Raw genomic sequence first — 22878 nt, forward strand, 5'->3', positions numbered from 1 at the left:
TCAAATATCTAATTACTAGATTAAAGTAGTCTAAAGGGAAATCAGTCCTGACTTTAGTGTTTGCATGTAATCCAGAGGTAAATTTCATAATTTTCCTTCACTTAAAAAAGTACTTATTTCACTCATCAGTTGGATGTATTTTCTTAAATGTTATAAATATAATGACATTAAAGAAATATATTTTTTGGATAACAAAATTGGAATGAGGTCGGTGAAACAAGGGTTAATGCAAAAATATGAATATTTCAGAAACTCGTTTCAATTTCAATTATTCGAAATTAATATAAATATTAGAATGATTTTCGGAACGGGACCTTTAATGTCAGCTGGACCGAGCTCTACAGAATTATAAAGAGTTACTAATTTCTTGAAATAAATAATTTTTATTGGATATTAATAATTAAAAGAAATAAAGTCATTTTCGGAAAGCATCCTTATATGGAGTATAGCATCAATTATGGACGATCCCCATACAATTTATTTGAGAGATTTGTGTTCCTATAAAATTTGTTTATGAAAATTTCTGCCACTATGGTATTATTAGGTTGAAGACATTTTCTGAAGGTGAGCATATATGGGGGTAGAATCAAAATCTCATCTGTGTTTCAAAAAATGGCTTGTTTATGTTGAATAAAATTCTTTTATATATTTCAAACGACGATTTCGAATGAATTTTAATTAAAAATTAATTAAAAAGCTGTAGTTAATCACAAATTTTTTTGCTGGTAAAAAGTGTAGATACAGATACATTAATATATTTACAAATACATATAATTATACCCTCCACCACCATCATTGGTGATAGAGGGTATATATAAGTTTGTCGTTCCATGTGTAACACCAAGAAATATACATCTAGGACTTAACAAGGTATATATATTCTGGATCCTTATGAAATTCTGAGTCGATTTAGCTATGTGTAAAAAAACGCTCTGTGTAAAACACGCTCACGTTAAAACTAAGCAAAGGAAATCAATTAATTTTATTATCCTAAGCAGGTTGGTATTGAAAATCAGCAAAATAGGTTGACAACGTAAAAAGTTATGAGTAAAAATTTCAGACTACCTCGAAAAAAATTAAGTTTTTTTTTTCTTAATTTTTAAGAAGTTTTCTCAAAAACTACCAAAGATATTTCGATGAATTTTTTTAAATTCAGTGATCAATTATGTTCAAAATCTTGACAATTGCTTCAATATTTCTCATAGCCCCATTCAAAGGTATATATATTCCCGGAAATTATTTTATCATTAATAACTCCCTCAAATATATCGGTATAAACACAAAATTTTGTACATTCAAATATAATATGAACAGAAATCATACTATCAAAGTAGATCTCAGTCGGTCCACAATTGGTCATAGCTCCCATATAAGGTCCACTTCCGTAAATCACCTAACCGCATATACATATTTCATTGAATTCTAAAGCTATAGGGATAAAATTCGACACAAATATGTTTTTTGTGAACATACAAATCATTCTACCAATTTTTTTACGGATCGGTCCATTATTGGTCATAGCTCTCATATAAGGCCCACTTACCAAAATCACTTAAAATGCACATATTTCATAGTCAAATAAAGTTATCTTGATAAAATTCGACACAAATATATTTTGTATACATATGAATCACTCTACGAAATTTTTTCCGGATAGGCTCCCTTATAAGGTCTACTTACGAAAATCACTTAAACGCATATATTTCCTTGAATAATTAAGCTATAAATCATTCTACCAATTTTTTTTCCGGATCGGTCCATATTTGCTAATAGCTTCCATATAAGGTCCACTTCAAAAATAAAGATATCTTGATATCTTAATAAAATTCGACACAAATATGTTTTGTGTACATATGAATCAATTTACGAAAATTTTCCGGATAGGCGCGTAATTGGTCATAGTTCCTATATAAAGTCCATATAAAGTTAATAAATCTATTGTAGTAAAATTCGACTTGAATTTTTTTGGCATATAAATCATAATACGAAATTTTTTCCTTATCGGTCGAGAATTGGTCACAACTTCCATATAAGGACCATTTTCGAAAATTACTTTAATGTACATTGACAATCAAAGTTATCGCGATAAAATTCCACATAAATGTGTATTTTGTATACATAAATCATTATACGGAATTTTTTCCGGATCGTTGTCTAAGCTCCCATATAAGGTTTACTTCTGAAAATCACTTAATACCACTTAATTCGTTATTAAAAGAATATATCCGGATAAAATTCGAAATGAATATGTTCTGTGTATAGATAAATCATTCTATTAAAATGTTTTCGAACTGACCTATTATTGGTCATAGCTCTTACATAAGGTTTACTTCTGAAAATCACTTAATACCACTTAATTTGTTATTAAATGATTATTTCCGGATAAAATTCGACATGAGTATGTTCTGTGTATAGATAAATCATTCCATTAAAATGTTTTTGAACTGGTCTATTAATATAAATTTTTCTGGACCTAATTAAAATTAGTTTGACATATGCATAAATGTTAGTACCCTCAATACGGAAACAAAAATGTTGGCAAGTTATCTAAAAATTAGATAGATAAATGGGTTTTAATAAAAAGTAGCTAGCTGGTGGAGGGTATTTAAGATTCGGCATAGCTGAATATAGCACTCTTACTTGTTTTCAATTTATTATTTCTACAATAAATGTAATCAATCTTGAGGCATATGATATTTGTACAAGTAATATTGGGTGAATAACTACTTATATTTGTTCGGCGTTGACCAAAAAATGTGCATACCCGATTGTCCAGAATTTAAATCTGGCTCTACAGTTATGTTCTGTGTTTATTAGTCAATAGGCTTACTCAGTGCTCCATTAACAAGTTATTTTATAGTTTATTTTGGAATAGTTTTAACTACTGATATCAACTAGGATTCTAACCACAAAATTTTCTATTGAACAGATGCTCTAAATAATTGACTTCAAATCCTATTAAAAAAAATCAAATAATGTTATTAATAAAGCTTACTCATTACCAGGTAATGCATTACATAATTACATCACCTTGATTACTCATTATCTTGATTTATACTTGATTTAAAACTGTTTATTTTTTTCAGTCGTGATTTACCTTTTCAAGAAATTGTCCATATAATTTCTAATTCAGATATGTTTACGTATTAGAATAATTAGAATAAAATCAATTGTGCCTTCTTCGGAAACCTCTGAAATATTTGAATACCTGGAAACAATTGTAGCCTAAAAGATTTTCATTGTTGCAATCGTTGAACATTCCTTAATAAGTATCTGTAATCAATCCTCGCATTTAAAAAAATATTTTTTCAAAACTTAGCGATAAATTTGTAAAATGAGACAATTTCACATTTACATACATAAATGGTTTTTCAATAAGTGTAGTTATGTTGCTTTGGCGGTATCTGTCAATTATTAACATAGTTTTCACCGATAACAAATCAGCGACAATAAATCACAATCAATGTTTGTGTCCAATATCAACATAACCGAGTCCATTATTTATATTCGAGGAGTGTATTCAGCAAATAAATTTGGTCTAAAGAGTCTATACTAGCTTATGTAAATGATTAATCGTCGAAACAAAAACTTATAAATAATAATATCGCCTTTACTTCTAGAACCAGTTTTGAGAGAGTTTTGTGTTTCTTAAAAGCTAGTTTATACGAGCACACAAGTAGTAAGATCTGTCAAAAATTTAAAGAAAAGAGTAAGGATGGGATCGTCTAAGCGCAAAATGTAAATGAAACCATCACACGTTGGGAGAAAATACTGATGGTACAATTTTTATTCTCTTTTTTATCATACGGATGGAATTTAATTTTACTTGTCCATTAAACTTTACATACATACGTAAAGTATGCTAGTGTGAAGTGGGCTTTAAGTATTTCTAAGAAGTTCTTCGGCAATAGTTGTACACTAGTTCATTGAAACGTATGGGTTCTAAAACAATTTCTTGGAACTAGTTGAAAAAACACAAATTAACTTATTTTTTACATAGAAAAATTTTACACAGAAAACAAATATTTTCTAAAATCTGAGAAAAACTTACATAATTAAAAGAAAAACAAGTTAGAGTGCTATATTCGGCTATGCCGAATCTTAAATACCCTCACCAGCAAGCTACTTTTTATTGAAACCCATCTAACTATCTAATTTTTAGATAACTTGCCAAAATTTTTGTCGAAATAATTTTGATTAGGTCCAGAAAAATGTATATTAATACGCCAGTTCGAAAACATTTTAATAGAATGATTTATCTATACACAGAACATACTTATGTCGAATTTTAATTAATAATTTAATAACCAATTAAGTGTTATTAAGTGATTTTCAGAAGTTAACCTTATATGGGAGCTAAGACAACTTATGGACCGGTCCGCAAAAAATTCCATATAATGATTTATATACATATATAGAAAATACACATTTATGTCAAATTTTATATCTATGTATAAAATGTGCGTTTAAGTAATTTTCAGAAATGGTGTTTATATGGGAGTTGTGACCAATTATGGACTGATCAGGAAACATTTTCGTATAATGATTTATATGCAGAAAAAGATCAAGTCTAATTTTACTCCAATAGCTTTATTAATCAATGAAATATGTGCGTTTAGGTGACTTTAGGAAGTGGACTTTATATAGGAGCTACGAGCAATTAAGGGCCTATCCGGAAAAATTTCGCAGAGTGATTCATATGTGCACAAATCATGTTTTATCAAGATATCTTTATTTGATAATGAAATGTGTGCGTTTAAGAGATTTTTTGAAGTAGACCTATTACCAAATATGGACCGATCCAGAAAAAATTTGGTAGAATGTTTTATATGCCTATCCGGAAAAAAATTCGTAGAGTGATTTATGTAAAGACAAAACATATTTGTGTCGAATGTTTTCGAGATAACTTTATTTGACAATGAAATATGTGTGTTTAAGTGACTCTCAGAAGTGGACCTTATATGGAAGCTATGACCAATAATGGACCAATCCGAGAAAAAAGTGGTAGAATGATTCATATGTACACAAAACTTATTCAAGTCGAATTTCACCCCTATTGCTTTAGAATTCAATGAAATATATGCGTGTAAGTGATTTTCGGAAGTGGACCTTATATGGGAACTATGACCAATTATGGGCCTATTCGGGAAAAATTTCGCAGAGTGATTCATATTTGGACAAAACATGTTTGTGTCGAATTTTATCAAGATAGCTTTATTTGATAATGAAATATGTGCTTCTAAGTGATTTTCGTAAGTGGGCCTTATATAGGAGTTATGACCAATAATGGACCGACCCGTAAAAAATTTGTAAAATGATTTGTACGTACACAAAACATATTCAAGTCGAATTTTATCCCAATAGCTTTAGAATTCAATGAAATATATGCGTAGAAGTGATTTTCGGAAGTGGATTATATGGGAGCTAATACCAATTGTAGACCGACTGAGATCTACCTTGACAGTATGATTTCTGTTCATATTATATTTATATGTACAAAATTTTGTGTTGATACCGATATATTTGAGGGAGTTATAAACGATAAACTAATTTCTGGGAATATATACCTTTGTATGGGGGCTATGGAAAATATTGGATCGATTAGAAAGATTTTGAATATAATTGATCACTGCCCTAAAAAAATAATGTGTGACAAAATTCATCGAAATATCTTTGGTAGTTTCTTAGAAAACTTCAAAAGAATTATGAAAAAAACGTAATTTTTTCGAGGTAGTCTGAAATTTTTACTCATAACTTTTTACGTTGTGAACCGATTTTGCTGATTTTCAATACCAAACTGCTTAGGATAATAATAAATATTTTGGGTAAATTTGGTTGATTTCCTTTGCTTAGTTTTAACTTGAGCGTGTTTTACACAGACAGACGGACATAGCTAAATCGACTCAGAATTTGATAAGGACCCAGAATATATATACTTTGTTGGGTCTTAAATGAATATTTTTTGGTGTTACACACGGAACGACAAACTTATATATACCCTCTATCACCACTGATGGTGGTGGAGGGTATGATTACAAAGAGTTGAACTCCAAGTGGAAAATTATAATTTTGTTTGTTAAAGAAATAAAATTATTGTAAAAAGCAATAAAATTAATAAAACAACATACAGATTCCATTTATACGATTAACATTAATAAATTTCAATTATCTGATTAATAACCGAAAATCTCAAAAAAATATTTGACAAATAAATCGAACATTGTAATGTACAAATCAAAGCTCTATGTGAAAATGTTGCAAATACACATAAACACACGAGAAATAACTCCAATCAGAATTAACTTGTGAACACAAATTGACTCGTTTTGGGTATGGGCTATTCAGTAGAGAGAGGACTGCGGGAGCCTTTATGTTGCTAGCAACAGTCGGTTTGGGGTGGTTCGGTCCTTCCCTATCTAAATGCATGTTCAATTACACTTGTTATTATAGACTCCCTATTTTGTGAGTGATAAAAAAGGTGTCAGGACCAGACTAACTAGACTTATGAATACCATCGAATTTTGCCCCTCATCTAGTCATGTTGAAAGTAAAAAAAAAAGGTGCGGATGTTAACCGATTACTCTTAAATATGTATCTCTAGATGATGTTGATTGAGATACGGCCTCAAAACCCTCTCCTTCCATAATTTCCTAGGCAAATTAAAGAAATCCCGAACTTAAACTTTCAACTATACATTAAACTATTCGATCCATTTGAAGAAAACACCCGAAAATTTTAAATTAGCATTCCATTTTACAAAATATTTATTCAGCCCATTAAACATATTAATAAATTAGAATATAGACAAAATTTAAATATAATGTTCTATTAGAAACTATTTAAATTAACTTTCAATAGAAGTATAATGAAAGAATAAACTATATGTTTCATATTCCGCAAAGACAAAATCTTAGCATAAGGTTCATAAAGGTTTAAATTACAAATATCTTTCTTGTTTTAAAGAGTAATAATTTTTGGCAAAACAAAAGAAAACTAAGAAACAAAATTCAACAAGTAAGTGTTAGTTATCACAAAGAGATTTAATTCAAGAGTAAACATAATTTGCAAAAGAGATCTGTTTAATTAAGCAATAACATAATGAACACTGTTATTTAACATAATGATACTCTGCATTGCCTTATGTTGAATGTTGTTTCTTACTAAAGATAATGCAAAACTAATAATAATAAAAAAAATGTTTTAACTGACTTACCGCATCACACCGACTTGATGAAGGCCTCCAGCAATAATTCGTTGATGTGGTTTTGATGACTTCTTTTTGAATGAGTAAATTAAATTTTGATTTGCATTATTCTATAGTTTGCCATTTAGGTTAGTATTAGAATATAATAACTAAATATAAATATTGTGCAATACTAGGTTTTAAGAGTAAAGAGAATTTAATACAATTTTCTTTACATAGGTTAATTAGATTTTAGATCTGTGATGTTTCATTAAGGTTTCAAGTCTAAAGAAAAAATCTTCAAAATTCAAAAGTTTTCATCATGCCTAAACTATAATTTGATTTAACATTTTGTTTATTTTTGGTGCAATATTTAGCCTGTTTAATTCATTTCATGTTGTTATCAAATTGTAAATTTTCTAAGAACTTATTTTGAAGATTTTACATTGTTATGTTACATTTTAAAGTTAGTTTTTAAGAAATAAATTGTGATATTAGGTTAAGTTAATAATTTTGAAAATATGAGTTTTGTTTTTAAACTTTTAGAATTTTCATGTTAAATTATTAGAAAATTAAGAAATTTTGGATTGATTTGTTTAGATTAGTTTAGTTTTTTTACGAATGATTTTAAGTTTTGGTTGAGTTATTTTAGTTTTTAAGAAACCATTTTCAAAAATTTAGGTTATCTCAATATGTATGAAATGTGATTTTAAAATTTAAGTTAGATTGGAATTGGATATGTAATATTTAGGATTTTGTTAAATAATTTAAATTATATTGTTAGATTTTGATTACTGGACTTTTGGCAAACTTTTCTGAAGATGCTTCCAAGCTTTTGCTACTTTTCCGAATTTATCTTGAAGCCTAATTCTTCCTTTGACTTTTTTTTTCTTGTATTTAGTTGGTTACAAATCACGTTGAAATGTTGAATACTGCTGGATGTTGTTACCACTTTTTCATGAGATATGTGTCGTTTAAATCGTTTAAATCTAATGTATAAGAATTGTTTCCCATTAGAATTTAGAAATTTTTATATTATGCCATATAATATAGTTACCTAATCTTTCCAAGACGAACAATATAGACACTAAAATTTCCAACTGTTATTTCCAAGTCCCAGGCAAGTATGCCTATTATGTAACGACGGGACTTGAGAAAGGAAGCGTGGTCCAGTACAGTTATATAACAACGGGACTTGAAAGTGAAACGTGGTCCAGTACAGTTTTTTAGGCAAATTTTCTATAAAATTTGTTTAAATTCATTTCATTTCGAAATAGAATTACATTCAATAAGAAATATTACCCGATATCTGGATTATTATATTTTCACTTGTTGAAATTTAAATTTAAGTTGTTAACTATAACACTTTATACACTTTTTGTAAAAATTATAATTTCTTCAAAATCACTTAGCACGTTTTAGGTTTTAATAGGTTGAAGTCAAAAAGCCAAAAGAAAGACGCCAATCCAATATTAATCAAAAGTAAATTCTGGTTCTAGAAATATCTTAAAACGGGATCAAGAATGGTAGAAAGAGTGCAAAAATACTGTTGTATAGAAATAGTATTAAATCGTTTTGTGGATATCACTTTTTGCATATTAGTGCTTAAAATCGCCAGAATAAAAATCACCAGAAATTTGTTTAATATTAAAAAATTAAGTAGTTGAGATTGTAACAAAAAAATCGTAGTAAGATTATTTAAGTAAAATCTCTAGTTTTTATTATTTTCTTTTTCCTTTCAATTTGTAATTATAATTTCTATTTTAATTTATTTAATTGATTGACTGTATATCAAGACATATTTTTCCATGCATGACAAAACTAAAAGTGATATGAATGATAATGCAGTGCATCTGTTATTAAACATACCACAGCAAGAATGATGAACAGTAGATATTAAGATAAAACAAGATCAAAAGAAAATAGCTGAATACATATGTTTAAAGATGCAAAGTCCAACAATAATGTTATAAAATAAAAAAAAATCTTGCTTAATACAAATAATAATTAATTGATTAAACAAACCAATGAAACTCTTAATGTTGACTCTATTCAGCAAAATTACTCTTTTATAAGGTTTGTAAACACTTGTTATTCTAAGTTTTGCTAATGACCATTAACTAAGTTAATTGTCTTTTATGATTTTCAGTTCAGGGGCCACGAAATCTACTGATGGGATTTTTGTACATGCTGATAAAATTCTGATAGAAACTAACATTTTAAGTGATATTTTTTTGGAAATAAAAACAAAGAACATAATGTTTTTGCTTTAAATGCCTTTGGTAAATGTTTTGTTTGTTAATCACGAATATGTGATTTCTTTGTCCCAGCAAAAAGTTACATGACAACGATGTAATTTAATCAGATATGCAAGTGTTGATGAAGTGGTTCATAATATAATTTTAACATTAGCTTGTCATTTGAGATCATGTGTTTATTCGAGAATTTCGAATAATCGAATTAATGCAAATTCGATGACTCGAAATCGATGTTTCATGGGTTCAAACTATTTGTATATATTTTCGAAACACATTTTAAATGGTTTACAGGAAAATATAATAAATATTGAAAATTATTAATATTCAAAATTATTTATAATAACACATAAATCTCATTTGCTTAAATCAACAATCTGAATTAAGTTTTGACGTTTTAATGAAATTAGTTGAATTTTTATTGTTACATTTAGGAATGCATTTAGAAGGAGTTGTATTAGCACTGTTTTCAGAAAAGTCATGAAAATTACATTCACTTTGCACTACTGCAAATTTTTTTTTTTTCTCTGGATATTATGAACAACACCATTTCCAAATGAAATAAATTTACTAAGCAAAAGAAAAACAAACATTGTTTGACTATGACCATTACAAAACCAAGCAATTTTAGAGCAATGCGATGTAAAATTGAATGGAAAAAAGGGAGTTTATGGTCTTATGTCCTTTCCATGATAGGTTCCTATTATTTTTCCCTGAAGGTCTTCTAATATGTAATAGTTGTTTCCAACATTTTCCCTGATTCGTGCTTTAATAAAAAGAGGTGATAATTTTGCGTTGAAACGCTTTTCAAAATTACTTTGGACAAAATTTCGCCGAAATACTTCCTGACCTACCTGAAAAGATTGGGGTTTTGATCGAAGATTGTACTGGTGAGTATTCCGATCATGTGCTTCTTTAATCGATCTTCGAATATTCTCCCGTACAATTTGAAGATTATCTGCATGGGCAATATTTGCCGAGGGTTCATCTAGAAGTTTTACCTGACGTAGTAGTTTGTATGAAGTAGCGTGCGTAATCATATTAAATCCAAACAAAGCATAAAAAGGTGAGGTATTTATGGACTGGTGGTAGGAATTACGAAGGGCACAACTGATCTCACTGAGCTTTTCGTCCCAAAGACGATGATCAGTCTTTAAAAAAGCTCGAATTCCAGCGATAAGAGATCGGTTGACACGTTCCGATGCGTTGGATTGGGGGGAGTATAACGCTGTATAAGTATGATTGATTCCGTTGACCGTCAGAAAAGCGTTAAAATCGTTGGCGCGAAATTGGCTCCCATTATCACTGACAATGAACTCTGGTACGCCATATACATGAAAAATGTGTTTTTGTAAGAACTCTTGGATTAGATTCGACGTAAACTTTCTTAAGGGGCAAAGCCAATGGAATTTGCTAAAGTGATCCAACACGATTAAGAGGCCAATGTAGCCGGATTTACTGCGTGGGTATGGGCCCAGTAAATCTATGTATAGGCGCTGGAATGGTCGAATGGAAACGCTTTGATTACCCATTGGTGGCTTCATTACAAAGTTAGGGGCTTTTGTGGTTTTGCAGATTTCACATTGTCGAACATAATTGCGAACATCTCGGACCATTCCAGGCCAAAAGAAGTTTCTCCTTAATAGCTCCAGTGTTTTCACCATCCCACCATGTGCTTTCACAGGCGTATCGTGCGCTCTTGAGATAGTATCTCTACGTAGTCTTACTGGTACCCATAGTTTCCAACACAACTGCTCTTGGTTTTCGTTGCCATTATAATGCTCGGTTCGATAATAAATGTATTTATCTAGGATTTTTATATCTGGATATTTCGCTGAATTTTCATTGTACTTTTGTATCAGATTTAAATATTCTTGATCTGAAAAATAGGGAGATTCAAGATCAATCTCTGGTTCAATTATTTCTAAGGCAGCAACTTCGTTTACTGGAATCCGTGATAATGCATCGGGGACCACATTATCTTTGCCCTTACGATGGCTAATTGAAAAATTATAGGACTGCAGCTTAAACACCCATCTTGCAAGCCGGCCACTGAGGTCTGGTTGCCGCATTAACCACAGTAAACTAGAGTGGTCTGTGATCACCTCGAACTCCTGCATTTCCAAATAACACCGGAATCGCTTGATAGCTTCCATTGCAGCCAAACATTCCCTCTCTGTGACACTGTAATTTCGTTGTGCTGAATTTAACTTTTTACTCATGTATGCAATGTATGAAATCACTAGCATCACAATGAAGGAAGAATTTCTTTCGGAAGTCCGGGTTTGTCAAGACAGGAGCGGAGGTGAGCAAGAGTTTAACATTTTCGAATGCTTTCTGGGCTTCTTCTGTCCATTTAAACACCTTTTTCGTCGATAACAACTCCGTGATTGGAAAAACGACCGTTGAGAAATTTTCAATAAAACGACGATACCACCCCGCCAATCCAAGAAAACCGCGAACTTGTTTTAAGTTTTTGGGAGTGGGCCAATCTCTTATCGCTTGAACTTTTTCGGGATCCGTTGTAATTCCCCCGTTTCCTATCACAAATCCTAAATAGTTTACCGATGTTACGCAAAATTTGGACTTAGATATGTTTAACGTGAGATTAGCTTTTCGAAATTGCGAGGCTATACGTACTAGTATTTCAAGATGAGTTTCGAAATCTTCTGAAACGATAACTAGATCATCCAAATACCCAAAGACACAGTGCCTTAAGTCCGGAGGAATGATTTCGTCCATAAGTCTGCACATAGTCTGTGGAGCATTACACAGCCCGAACGGCATAACTACAAACTGGTAGAGTGGCCGACCCGGGACTGTGAATGCTGTCAGACTTTTGGACTTGTCATCTAAGGCAATCTGCCAATAGGCATCCTTCAGATCTAGCTTCGTTATGATATTCGCCTTTGGAAGCCTTGCGAATATTCCCTCAATATTTGGAAGCGGATATGCATCCTTTATGGTTACAGCATTAACCTTACGTGCATCTAGGCACAATCGGACCTTGTTTGGTTTTAAAACCAAACGCATAGGTGAACTCCAGGGGGATGTGGAAGGTTCTATCACCCCTAGTGCCAACATACGATCTAGTTCACCGTACATCAGTTTCTCGACCGCAGGAGAAACTGGATAGAACCTTGACTTAATTGGTGAGGCATTGCCAACATCAATTGAGTGTCTAATAAGACTGGTTCTTCCCAACCCTTGTTTTTCAAAATTCGGAAACAAGTTAATGACAGCGTTAAGCTGCAAACGTTGGCTATGCGAAAGTGGATAGGAATTTTCGTCTAATGGTGTTTTAGACTGATTTGTTTTATCGGACTGGACTTCGGACTTACCTGAAAGAACGGATAAATCGGACAAGGACGAGTTGGACGAATTATTAAAAGTAAGTATATCTACAGACCCAACTATGTCTGGAAACAAAGCGAAGGACTTCACAAAGTCGATTCCCAAAATCAATCTCTGAGATATCGACGGTATAATAAAAAGTTTTAAGGTTTTCGATTGATCTTTAAAGAAGATTTCTACATCCAGCCATCCACAAACTGATTGTAAATGACCATCAGCCGTTTTAACGTAATGTTTACATTTTGTATAACCTGGGAATTTCGAAAAGTCAATCTCTGCTAAATCTGAACCTAAACAACTAATATTGGCCCCGGTGTCAAGGAGACCATATTCATCAAAATTCAAAAACTTCACTTTTGCGTAATAACGCAAATCCTTTGGATTTGACACAATAGCAGAAATAAGAAGTTTTCGACAAGTGTTTCGCATTTTGTAATATTTTCTAAGACGAACAGTTGACCGTTTAGATTTCGATGGTTTACATTCTGTAATTTCAGACAGGTTAAATATTTCATTGCGTTTTTGCATGTACAATTGTAATCTTTCATGGTATGGAAGTTTTGGTGTAATAAGTTTCGATATTTCAAGTTTTGGTTCATTGGTATAGGTTTTAGGACGTTCTAGCAGAGTAATTTTTTCAGTTTGGTTACAAACAAGGGATAAATTGTCATAGCAGGGTATTTTGAAATCTGTAAGAGTTTCTTTGTCACATTTGGACTTTACTTTAATTGAAATGAAATTTTGTTTTGTATTAGGACTTAGTTCATGTCCTTTGGAGGACCTATCGGCCGATAGTTTTTTGAACTATTGAGTTTTCTTGCTGCGCATTTGCTACAGTTAGGCTTATATACATTTTTGTTGCCACAACCATAACAAAATATGGTCCTGTCTTTGAGGCAGTTCTCCCAGTGGTGGCCTACCTCATCGCAGTTCCAACACTTGACCACAACTTCATGACCCTGTACAGCGTCAACAGAACAAGCTAACTCTTCAACTTCGTGAACATTGTCACTAGTATTCGTTGAATCTATTTCAGATAGATATCTACGTGGCATATTCTGATTTTGGCTGCGAGTAAAAAGATTTTTGCGAACGCTCTCATCATTTAAGAAATGTTCTCGCATTTGTACGAGTTTTCGTAAGTGTGAAATCGAGTGTATGGGAACGTATAATAAGTTGGCGGATATCAGGACGCAGATTCCTCGCTAGTATTTCGATCAATTCAGAATCAGACATGGGCGCCGGGAGACGATCCATAATTGCCAATACGGAATCGAAAAAGGAATCGAATGACTCTCCAGGCTTTTGTTTCCTGTTTCTGATTTCCTCTCGGATATCAAAAGAGCTTTTATATTGTCTATACTGGCATCGCAGGGCATCACAAAAATCATCCCAGTTTACAGATTGGACCTGCTTATGGTACCGCCAGTACCAATCGCGGGCTTTTCCTGTTAAGAGGATATGCAAGTTCTTGCAGATAATAGTGAAATCACTATTGAATGTATCCCTGGTTAATGATTTAATACGATACAGAAACTCTTCTACATGCAATCCGTTTGATGAACCATCGAATTTGAGGTTCCAATTCTGGATCACGGAGGTAACCTTGTCTGCATGTATTGTACCAGTATTAGAATTGGAATTTGCGAATGGTGAGAAAATATAAGGAATGTTGACATTGGTTTGGGTATTTGGACGTTGCGAACCATAACCATTTTGATGTGTATTGGCATTGTTGTTATTTTGATTATTGTTGTTGCTAACTGGTTGCATAATATTCATATTTTGCAAAAGTTTCGTAATATTGGCTTCGATTAAACGATTAATTTGATCGTAATCAATACTAGAATTATTATTGTTAGACGGTGTTCTTATTAAATGTTCTGGATTTTGAATTGGAGAATTTATAAGGTTATTATTATTTCCAGTTGTGTCTAATAGAATATCATTGGTAGCTAGTTGTGTGTTTTCAGGTTCATTTCCCAGAGACATACTGGTCTCGCCAGTATTAGAAGGATCGGATTCTTGAAAAAGATTACGGTTTGAAGTTGAACGTGTATTGTAGGTTCGTGCCATAGCACCCCTGCCTTTTTTCTTAATGGTTGGTCTAAATGTTGCAGCATTAGCGTTTATTACCAATCTACGTAAGTCACAAAGTCGACATGCACGTTTGCATACCGGGCATTCAGAACTGGTAGAAAGATGTGACTCAATACAGGATCTATGGAACGCGTGGGAACATTCATGAATGATTAAACAATCATCTCCTTCGACCATTGTTTCCGTACACACATGACAAACCGAAGGCTCTATGTAAATCGGAGCCAGAGGCAATGGTGGTGGAATATTTGCTGGTGGAGGAGTTCTGTCTACCGACATTTTGAATATATGAATAAAATTCAGTAACAAATTATCAAACTATAAATTTTCAAATTGAAAAGTATTAAGGGTTTGGTCAAAACACGCAAGCAAGTTTATCTCGATCGACTGAAGTTAATAGGACATAACAGAAATAGCTAAGTTTCCAATATCTGTTTATCTAATAAACCAGATCATTCGAGTTCTTAATAAACTCTAGCAAGATTCAAATACGCAATACTAACTTGTCTTTAATTCAATAATAAAACTCACTAAAATTTTAATTGTAATCAGATCAAGCAAAATACGGAAATAGTCTTTATTTCAGTTGTTGTGAAGCAATGAATAGCTACCATACACTGTGGAACTTACTCTTCAAATTTTTCTCAACACATAGATTGTAACAAAAAAAAAAAAAAAAAAAAATAACCAAATTTTTTAGCTTAGGTTTACGAAATTTAGTAGGGTGGAAGCAAAAACGATATTGAAATTATAAAATGCAATTGTATCAACAGAAAATGTGTTCGTGTTTGATTATAACGAATAAAACGAAAGAATATGAAAAACCGCATGTTATATGAAAATTTTTAAACATTAAAAATAAAACAAAGTTTGATAATATATAGATAAAAATCTTGATACCTAAAATGAATTGATTTTTAAATCTTTTTCACCACTTTTGTAAAACAAATTTCACGAAAAACAAATATTTTAAATTACTAGTATTAAATTCAATAGTTTTAAATTTATATTTATCTGCATTAAACGTTTTTTTTTTTTTTTTTTGTTGTTTGATCGTTCAGTTTAATAATATTAGAAAAATTCAGATAACATTCAAAAACGTAACTCAATTACCTTTAAAAGTATTTTTTTATATTAAGTATAAACAATATTCAAATGGGTGTTTTCTTAAGGATCATTAGTTTATGTTATAATTGAAATAAATAGAATCAAATCGATTAACATTAAATAGAAAAACTGGGCTATGGAGTATTGAACAATATTAAATATATTTCTAAATTTAAATACCACAGCTAATAACACGTATTTTCTTTAACTATATCTAATGCACATCGGTCAAATATTCGCATACAGCACAATATATGAATTCCTTTTTATGTACACTAGTAGCTGTTACCGTATTGTAGAACTTAAAAATATTTAAAATATTGTACAAGACTTCGGAAAATCTATAAATTTCTTAGAAAGAACTCAACTAGTTTATAAAATGGTATACAGGTATTAAACGGTCAGTATATTCGAACTGTTAATCCTCAAATAACCGAAATAATCCAGAATAACCCTATACACTATTTATAGATCTAGTTTTATTCCATCTAAGAACTTTAAATTTTTTGAATTAATGAACTCTAATAATCTTCCGGGTAGATAGAGCAGAAAAAACTGTTAAGTTTTTTCGTGCCCCACGTTGGGCGCCATTTATATATGTAATGAACAAATCATAGCTCTATGTGAAAATGTTGCAAATACACATAAACACACGAGAAATAACTCCAATCAGAATTAACTTGTGAACACAAATTGACTCGTTTTGGGTATGGGCTATTCAGTAGAGAGAGGACTGCGGGAGCCTTTATGTTGCTAGCAACAGTCGGTTTGGGGTGGTTCGGTCCTTCCCTATCTAAATGCATGTTCAATTACACTTGTTATTATAGACTCCCTATTTTGTGAGTGATAAAAAAGGTGTCAGGACCAGACTAACTAGACTTATGAATACCATCGAATTTTGCCCCTCATCTAGTCATGTTGAAAGTAAAAAAAAAAGGTGCGGATGTTAACCGATTACTCTTAAATATGTATCTCTAGATGATGTTGATTGAGATACGGCCTCAAAACCCTCTCCTTCCATAATTTCCTAGGCAAATTAAAGAAATCCCGAACTTAAACTTTCAACTATACATTAAACTATTCGATCCATTTGAAGAAAACACCCGAAAATTTTAAATTAGCATTCCATTTTACAAAATATTTATTCAGCCCATTAAACATATTAATAAATTAGAATATAGACAAAATTTAAATATAATGTTCTATTAGAAACTATTTAAATTAACTTTCAATAGAAGTATAATGAAAGAATAAACTATATGTTTCATATTCCGCAAAGACAAAATCTTAGCATAAGGTTCATAAAGGTTTAAATTACAAATATCTTTCTTGTTTTAAAGAGTAATAATTTTTGGCAAAACAAAAGAAAACTAAGAAACAAAATTCAACAAGTAAGTGTTAGTTATCACAAAGAGATTTAATTCAAGAGTAAACATAATTTGCAAAAGAGATCTGTTTAATTAAGCAATAACATAATGAACACTGTTATTTAACATAATGATACTCTGCATTGCCTTATGTTGAATGTTGTTTCTTACTAAAGATAATGCAAAACTAATAATAATAAAAAAAATGTTTTAACTGACTTACCGCATCACACCGACTTGATGAAGGCCTCCAGCAATAATTCGTTGATGTGGTTTTGATGACTTCTTTTTGAATGAGTAAATTAAATTTTGATTTGCATTATTCTATAGTTTGCCATTTAGGTTAGTATTAGAATATAATAACTAAATATAAATATTGTGCAATACTAGGTTTTAAGAGTAAAGAGAATTTAATACAATTTTCTTTACATAGGTTAATTAGATTTTAGATCTGTGATGTTTCATTAAGGTTTCAAGTCTAAAGAAAAAATCTTCAAAATTCAAAAGTTTTCATCATGCCTAAACTATAATTTGATTTAACATTTTGTTTATTTTTGGTGCAATATTTAGCCTGTTTAATTCATTTCATGTTGTTATCAAATTGTAAATTTTCTAAGAACTTATTTTGAAGATTTTACATTGTTATGTTACATTTTAAAGTTAGTTTTTAAGAAATAAATTGTGATATTAGGTTAAGTTAATAATTTTGAAAATATGAGTTTTGTTTTTAAACTTTTAGAATTTTCATGTTAAATTATTAGAAAATTAAGAAATTTTGGATTGATTTGTTTAGATTAGTTTAGTTTTTTTACGAATGATTTTAAGTTTTGGTTGAGTTATTTTAGTTTTTAAGAAACCATTTTCAAAAATTTAGGTTATCTCAATATGTATGAAATGTGATTTTAAAATTTAAGTTAGATTGGAATTGGATATGTAATATTTAGGATTTTGTTAAATAATTTAAATTATATTGTTAGATTTTGATTACTGGACTTTTGGCAAACTTTTCTGAAGATGCTTCCAAGCTTTTGCTACTTTTCCGAATTTATCTTGAAGCCTAATTCTTCCTTTGACTTTTTTTTTCTTGTATTTAGTTGGTTACAAATCACGTTGAAATGTTGAATACTGCTGGATGTTGTTACCACTTTTTCATGAGATATGTGTCGTTTAAATCGTTTAAATCTAATGTATAAGAATTGTTTCCCATTAGAATTTAGAAATTTTTATATTATGCCATATAATATAGTTACCTAATCTTTCCAAGACGAACAATATAGACACTAAAATTTCCAACTGTTATTTCCAAGTCCCAGGCAAGTATGCCTATTATGTAACGACGGGACTTGAGAAAGGAAGCGTGGTCCAGTACAGTTATATAACAACGGGACTTGAAAGTGAAACGTGGTCCAGTACAGTTTTTTAGGCAAATTTTCTATAAAATTTGTTTAAATTCATTTCATTTCGAAATAGAATTACATTCAATAAGAAATATTACCCGATATCTGGATTATTATATTTTCACTTGTTGAAATTTAAATTTAAGTTGTTAACTATAACACTTTATACACTTTTTGTAAAAATTATAATTTCTTCAAAATCACTTAGCACGTTTTAGGTTTTAATAGGTTGAAGTCAAAAAGCCAAAAGAAAGACGCCAATCCAATATTAATCAAAAGTAAATTCTGGTTCTAGAAATATCTTAAAACGGGATCAAGAATGGTAGAAAGAGTGCAAAAATACTGTTGTATAGAAATAGTATTAAATCGTTTTGTGGATATCACTTTTTGCATATTAGTGCTTAAAATCGCCAGAATAAAAATCACCAGAAATTTGTTTAATATTAAAAAATTAAGTAGTTGAGATTGTAACAAAAAAATCGTAGTAAGATTATTTAAGTAAAATCTCTAGTTTTTATTATTTTCTTTTTCCTTTCAATTTGTAATTATAATTTCTATTTTAATTTATTTAATTGATTGACTGTATATCAAGACATATTTTTCCATGCATGACAAAACTAAAAGTGATATGAATGATAATGCAGTGCATCTGTTATTAAACATACCACAGCAAGAATGATGAACAGTAGATATTAAGATAAAACAAGATCAAAAGAAAATAGCTGAATACATATGTTTAAAGATGCAAAGTCCAACAATAATGTTATAAAATAAAAAAAATCTTGCTTAATACAAATAATAATTAATTGATTAAACAAACCAATGAAACTCTTAATGTTGACTCTATTCAGCAAAATTACTCTTTTATAAGGTTTGTAAACACTTGTTATTCTAAGTTTTGCTAATGACCATTAACTAAGTTAATTGTCTTTTATGATTTTCAGTTCAGGGGCCACGAAATCTACTGATGGGATTTTTGTACATGCTGATAAAATTCTGATAGAAACTAACATTTTAAGTGATATTTTTTTGGAAATAAAAACAAAGAACATAATGTTTTTGCTTTAAATGCCTTTGGTAAATGTTTTGTTTGTTAATCACGAATATGTGATTTCTTTGTCCCAGCAAAAAGTTACATGACAACGATGTAATTTAATCAGATATGCAAGTGTTGATGAAGTGGTTCATAATATAATTTTAACATTAGCTTGTCATTTGAGATCATGTGTTTATTCGAGAATTTCGAATAATCGAATTAATGCAAATTCGATGACTCGAAATCGATGTTTCATGGGTTCAAACTATTTGTATATATTTTCGAAACACATTTTAAATGGTTTACAGGAAAATATAATAAATATTGAAAATTATTAATATTCAAAATTATTTATAATAACACATAAATCTCATTTGCTTAAATCAACAATCTGAATTAAGTTTTGACGTTTTAATGAAATTAGTTGAATTTTTATTGTTACATTTAGGAATGCATTTAGAAGGAGTTGTATTAGCACTGTTTTCAGAAAAGTCATGAAAATTACATTCACTTTGCACTACTGCAAATTTTTTTTTTTTCTCTGGATATTATGAACAACACCATTTCCAAATGAAATAAATTTACTAAGCAAAAGAAAAACAAACATTGTTTGACTATGACCATTACAACATCAGTACAAACTAACTATTTAAATAATGTTAAATTCTTCAACACTTTATAAACAAAGTTATTCTAATTAAAACATTACGTAGGAAGTGTGGATATTTGCGTCATTATCTATGAAAGAGCATTATCACATCAACAATAATTTTGTTGCATTAAAATGATACAACAATAGAAACCTTTACTAAATTTATTTTTGCTTTTTGTTTTTTTTTTCCAGATAAAAACTAATATCATAGTTTTAGTTTTAATTTCACATTTTATCTGTGTTTGTATGTTTTCTAGGGTGATCGACTCGATTTTTCAACCGGTTTTAAAACCGGTTTTTTCTGCTTTACCAGTGTCGGTTTTTTCTTAATGTTGATTTTTCGAATATCGAATAACCCGGCTTTTTCACTTTTTAAAAACCGGTTTCGAATACTTTTATTTGCTTTGTATTCAAAGATTATTTAAATGAAATTTTTAAGTAAATAATAATACAGCTAAATTTGAAAGTTATTTGAGTCGAGGAACTAGCGTATATTTTTCTAAAGCTCCTTTGGTTAAACTTTTTTGATTTTCCTAATTAATTAAAAAAATTTATTTGTAAAATTGATAACTGTTTGATAAAATTTTATCAATCTTAAGATTATATTCAATTTACAATAATTAATTTACGGCTGAAATTTTATGGAAGTGTTGTCCTAAACAGGGCTTTTGAAATAAGCTAGGATTACATAGTACCTTATGTTTAACAGAAGTGTCCCACCTTTTTTCCTAATTTTTTTATATTAATGAAATAATGTAAATCAGACGACTAGATCTATAGTTATAATCTTTTAAACTGTTAAAAATCATTTCTGACCATGTTTTATTAATCAAATTTAAACATAAACATTAAGTTTTTCAAATTAAAATATTTTTTTTTATTTATAATGAAAAACCGGTTAACCGGTTTTTTCTGAATTTGAAAAATATCAACCGGTTTTTTTTAAATGTCAACTATTCGAACTATTCGAAAACCGGTTTTTGGAAAATGTCGAATAATCGATCACCCTAATGTTTTCCCCAATGTAAATCCTTTATGTAAATTAATGTGTTTGCAAGAATAAGAAGAAACTAAAATAGTATCAACTATTCAGTAAATGAAAAGAGTTCTGCATTGGAGAATTTACCAGCTATTAAAAATAAATTGTTTTGTTTTTATTTTATATAATAGGGGGTATGAGATTTATGAGTGAGAAGTGAGAGAATTTCCATGAAAAAAGTGAATTAATCTGTAATTTCACATGTAAAAAAAAAAAAACTAAAGAGGATATATTTAATTTTACCTTTAATGTGACAAAAGTAGTTTTTTGTTATAGTGCTATATTCGGCAAAGTGTCGAATCCTAAATACTCTCCACCAGCAAGCTAGTTCTTATTAAAACCCATTTAACTATCTAATTTTTAGACAACTTGGCTAAATTTTTGTTTCCGTATTGAGGGTACTAACATTTATGCATATGTTGAACTAATTTTGATTAGGTCCAGACAAATTTATATTAATAGGCCAGTTCAAAAACATTTTAATAGAATGATTTATCTATACACAGAACATACTCATGTCGAATTTTATCTGGAAATAATCATTTAATAACAAATTAAGTGATTTTTAAAAGAAGTAAACCTTATATGGGAGCTAAGACAACTTATGCACCGATAAGGAATAATCCGTAGAGTGATTTACATATATATACAAAATACACATTTATGTCGAATTTTATCCAGATAACTTAGATTGTCAATGTGCATTTAAGTAATTTTCGGAAATGGTTCTTATAGCTTTGGGAGTTAGGACCAGTAATGGACCGATAAGGAAAAAATTTGTTAAATGATTTATATGCTTATAAAACATATTCAAGACAAATTTTACTCCAATAAATTTATTAATTAATGAAATATTTGCGTCTAGGTGATTTTCGGAAGTGGACTTTATGTAGGAGCTATGACCAATTACGGGCCTATCCGGAAAAATTTCGTAGAGTGATTCATTTGTACACAAAACATATTTGTGTAGAATTTCATCAAGAAAACTTTATTTGACAATGATTTAAGTGATTTCCGGAAGTGGGCCTTATATGGGAGCTATGACCAATAATGGATCGATCCTGATTTGTATCTACACAAAATATATTCAAGTCGAATTTTATCCTTATAGCTTTAGAATTAAATGAAATATATGCTTTTATGTGATTTTCGGAAGTGGGCCTTAGATAGGGGTTATGATCAGTAATGGACCGATTCGTAAAAAATTTGGTAGGATGATTTGTATGTACCCAAAACATATTCAAGTCGAATTTTATCGCTATAGCTTTAGAATTTTAGGAAGTGAACTTTATATGGGAGCTATGACCAATGATGGGCTGATTTTCAGTACCAAACTTCTTAGGATAATAATAAATATTTTGGATTTTGAATTTATTTGATTTCCTATG

At 30.1% G+C, this 22878-nt stretch overlaps 4 long non-coding RNA genes across 4 annotated transcripts; 2 read left to right on the forward strand and 2 right to left on the reverse strand.

The window, feature by feature from the left end:
- Window positions 1-7815: 7815 nt before the first annotated feature.
- LOC119605477 lies at window positions 7816-8839 on the reverse strand. Its single transcript, XR_005231595.1, has 3 exons — window positions 8486-8839; window positions 8241-8422; window positions 7816-8172 (listed from the first exon to the last, which is right to left on the reverse strand). It is a non-coding gene; the product is annotated as an uncharacterized LOC119605477 (long non-coding RNA).
- A 164-nt stretch (window positions 8840-9003) lies between these two features.
- On the forward strand, window positions 9004-9442 carry LOC119605475. Its single transcript, XR_005231593.1, has 2 exons — window positions 9004-9259; window positions 9333-9442. It is a non-coding gene; the product is annotated as an uncharacterized LOC119605475 (long non-coding RNA).
- An 8749-nt stretch (window positions 9443-18191) lies between these two features.
- Window positions 18192-19215, reverse strand: LOC119605478. Its single transcript, XR_005231596.1, has 3 exons — window positions 18862-19215; window positions 18617-18798; window positions 18192-18548 (listed from the first exon to the last, which is right to left on the reverse strand). It is a non-coding gene; the product is annotated as an uncharacterized LOC119605478 (long non-coding RNA).
- Window positions 19216-19379: 164 nt separating this feature from the next.
- LOC119605476 lies at window positions 19380-19817 on the forward strand. Its single transcript, XR_005231594.1, has 2 exons — window positions 19380-19634; window positions 19708-19817. It is a non-coding gene; the product is annotated as an uncharacterized LOC119605476 (long non-coding RNA).
- Window positions 19818-22878: the final 3061 nt, after the last annotated feature.

This window comes from Lucilia sericata, unplaced genomic scaffold, assembly GCF_015586225.1.
Source record: "Lucilia sericata isolate MDLA Ls3-8-SP2 unplaced genomic scaffold, ASM1558622v1 Contig000489F_arrow, whole genome shotgun sequence".
In the NCBI taxonomy this organism is placed as follows: Eukaryota; Metazoa; Arthropoda; class Insecta; order Diptera; family Calliphoridae; genus Lucilia; species Lucilia sericata.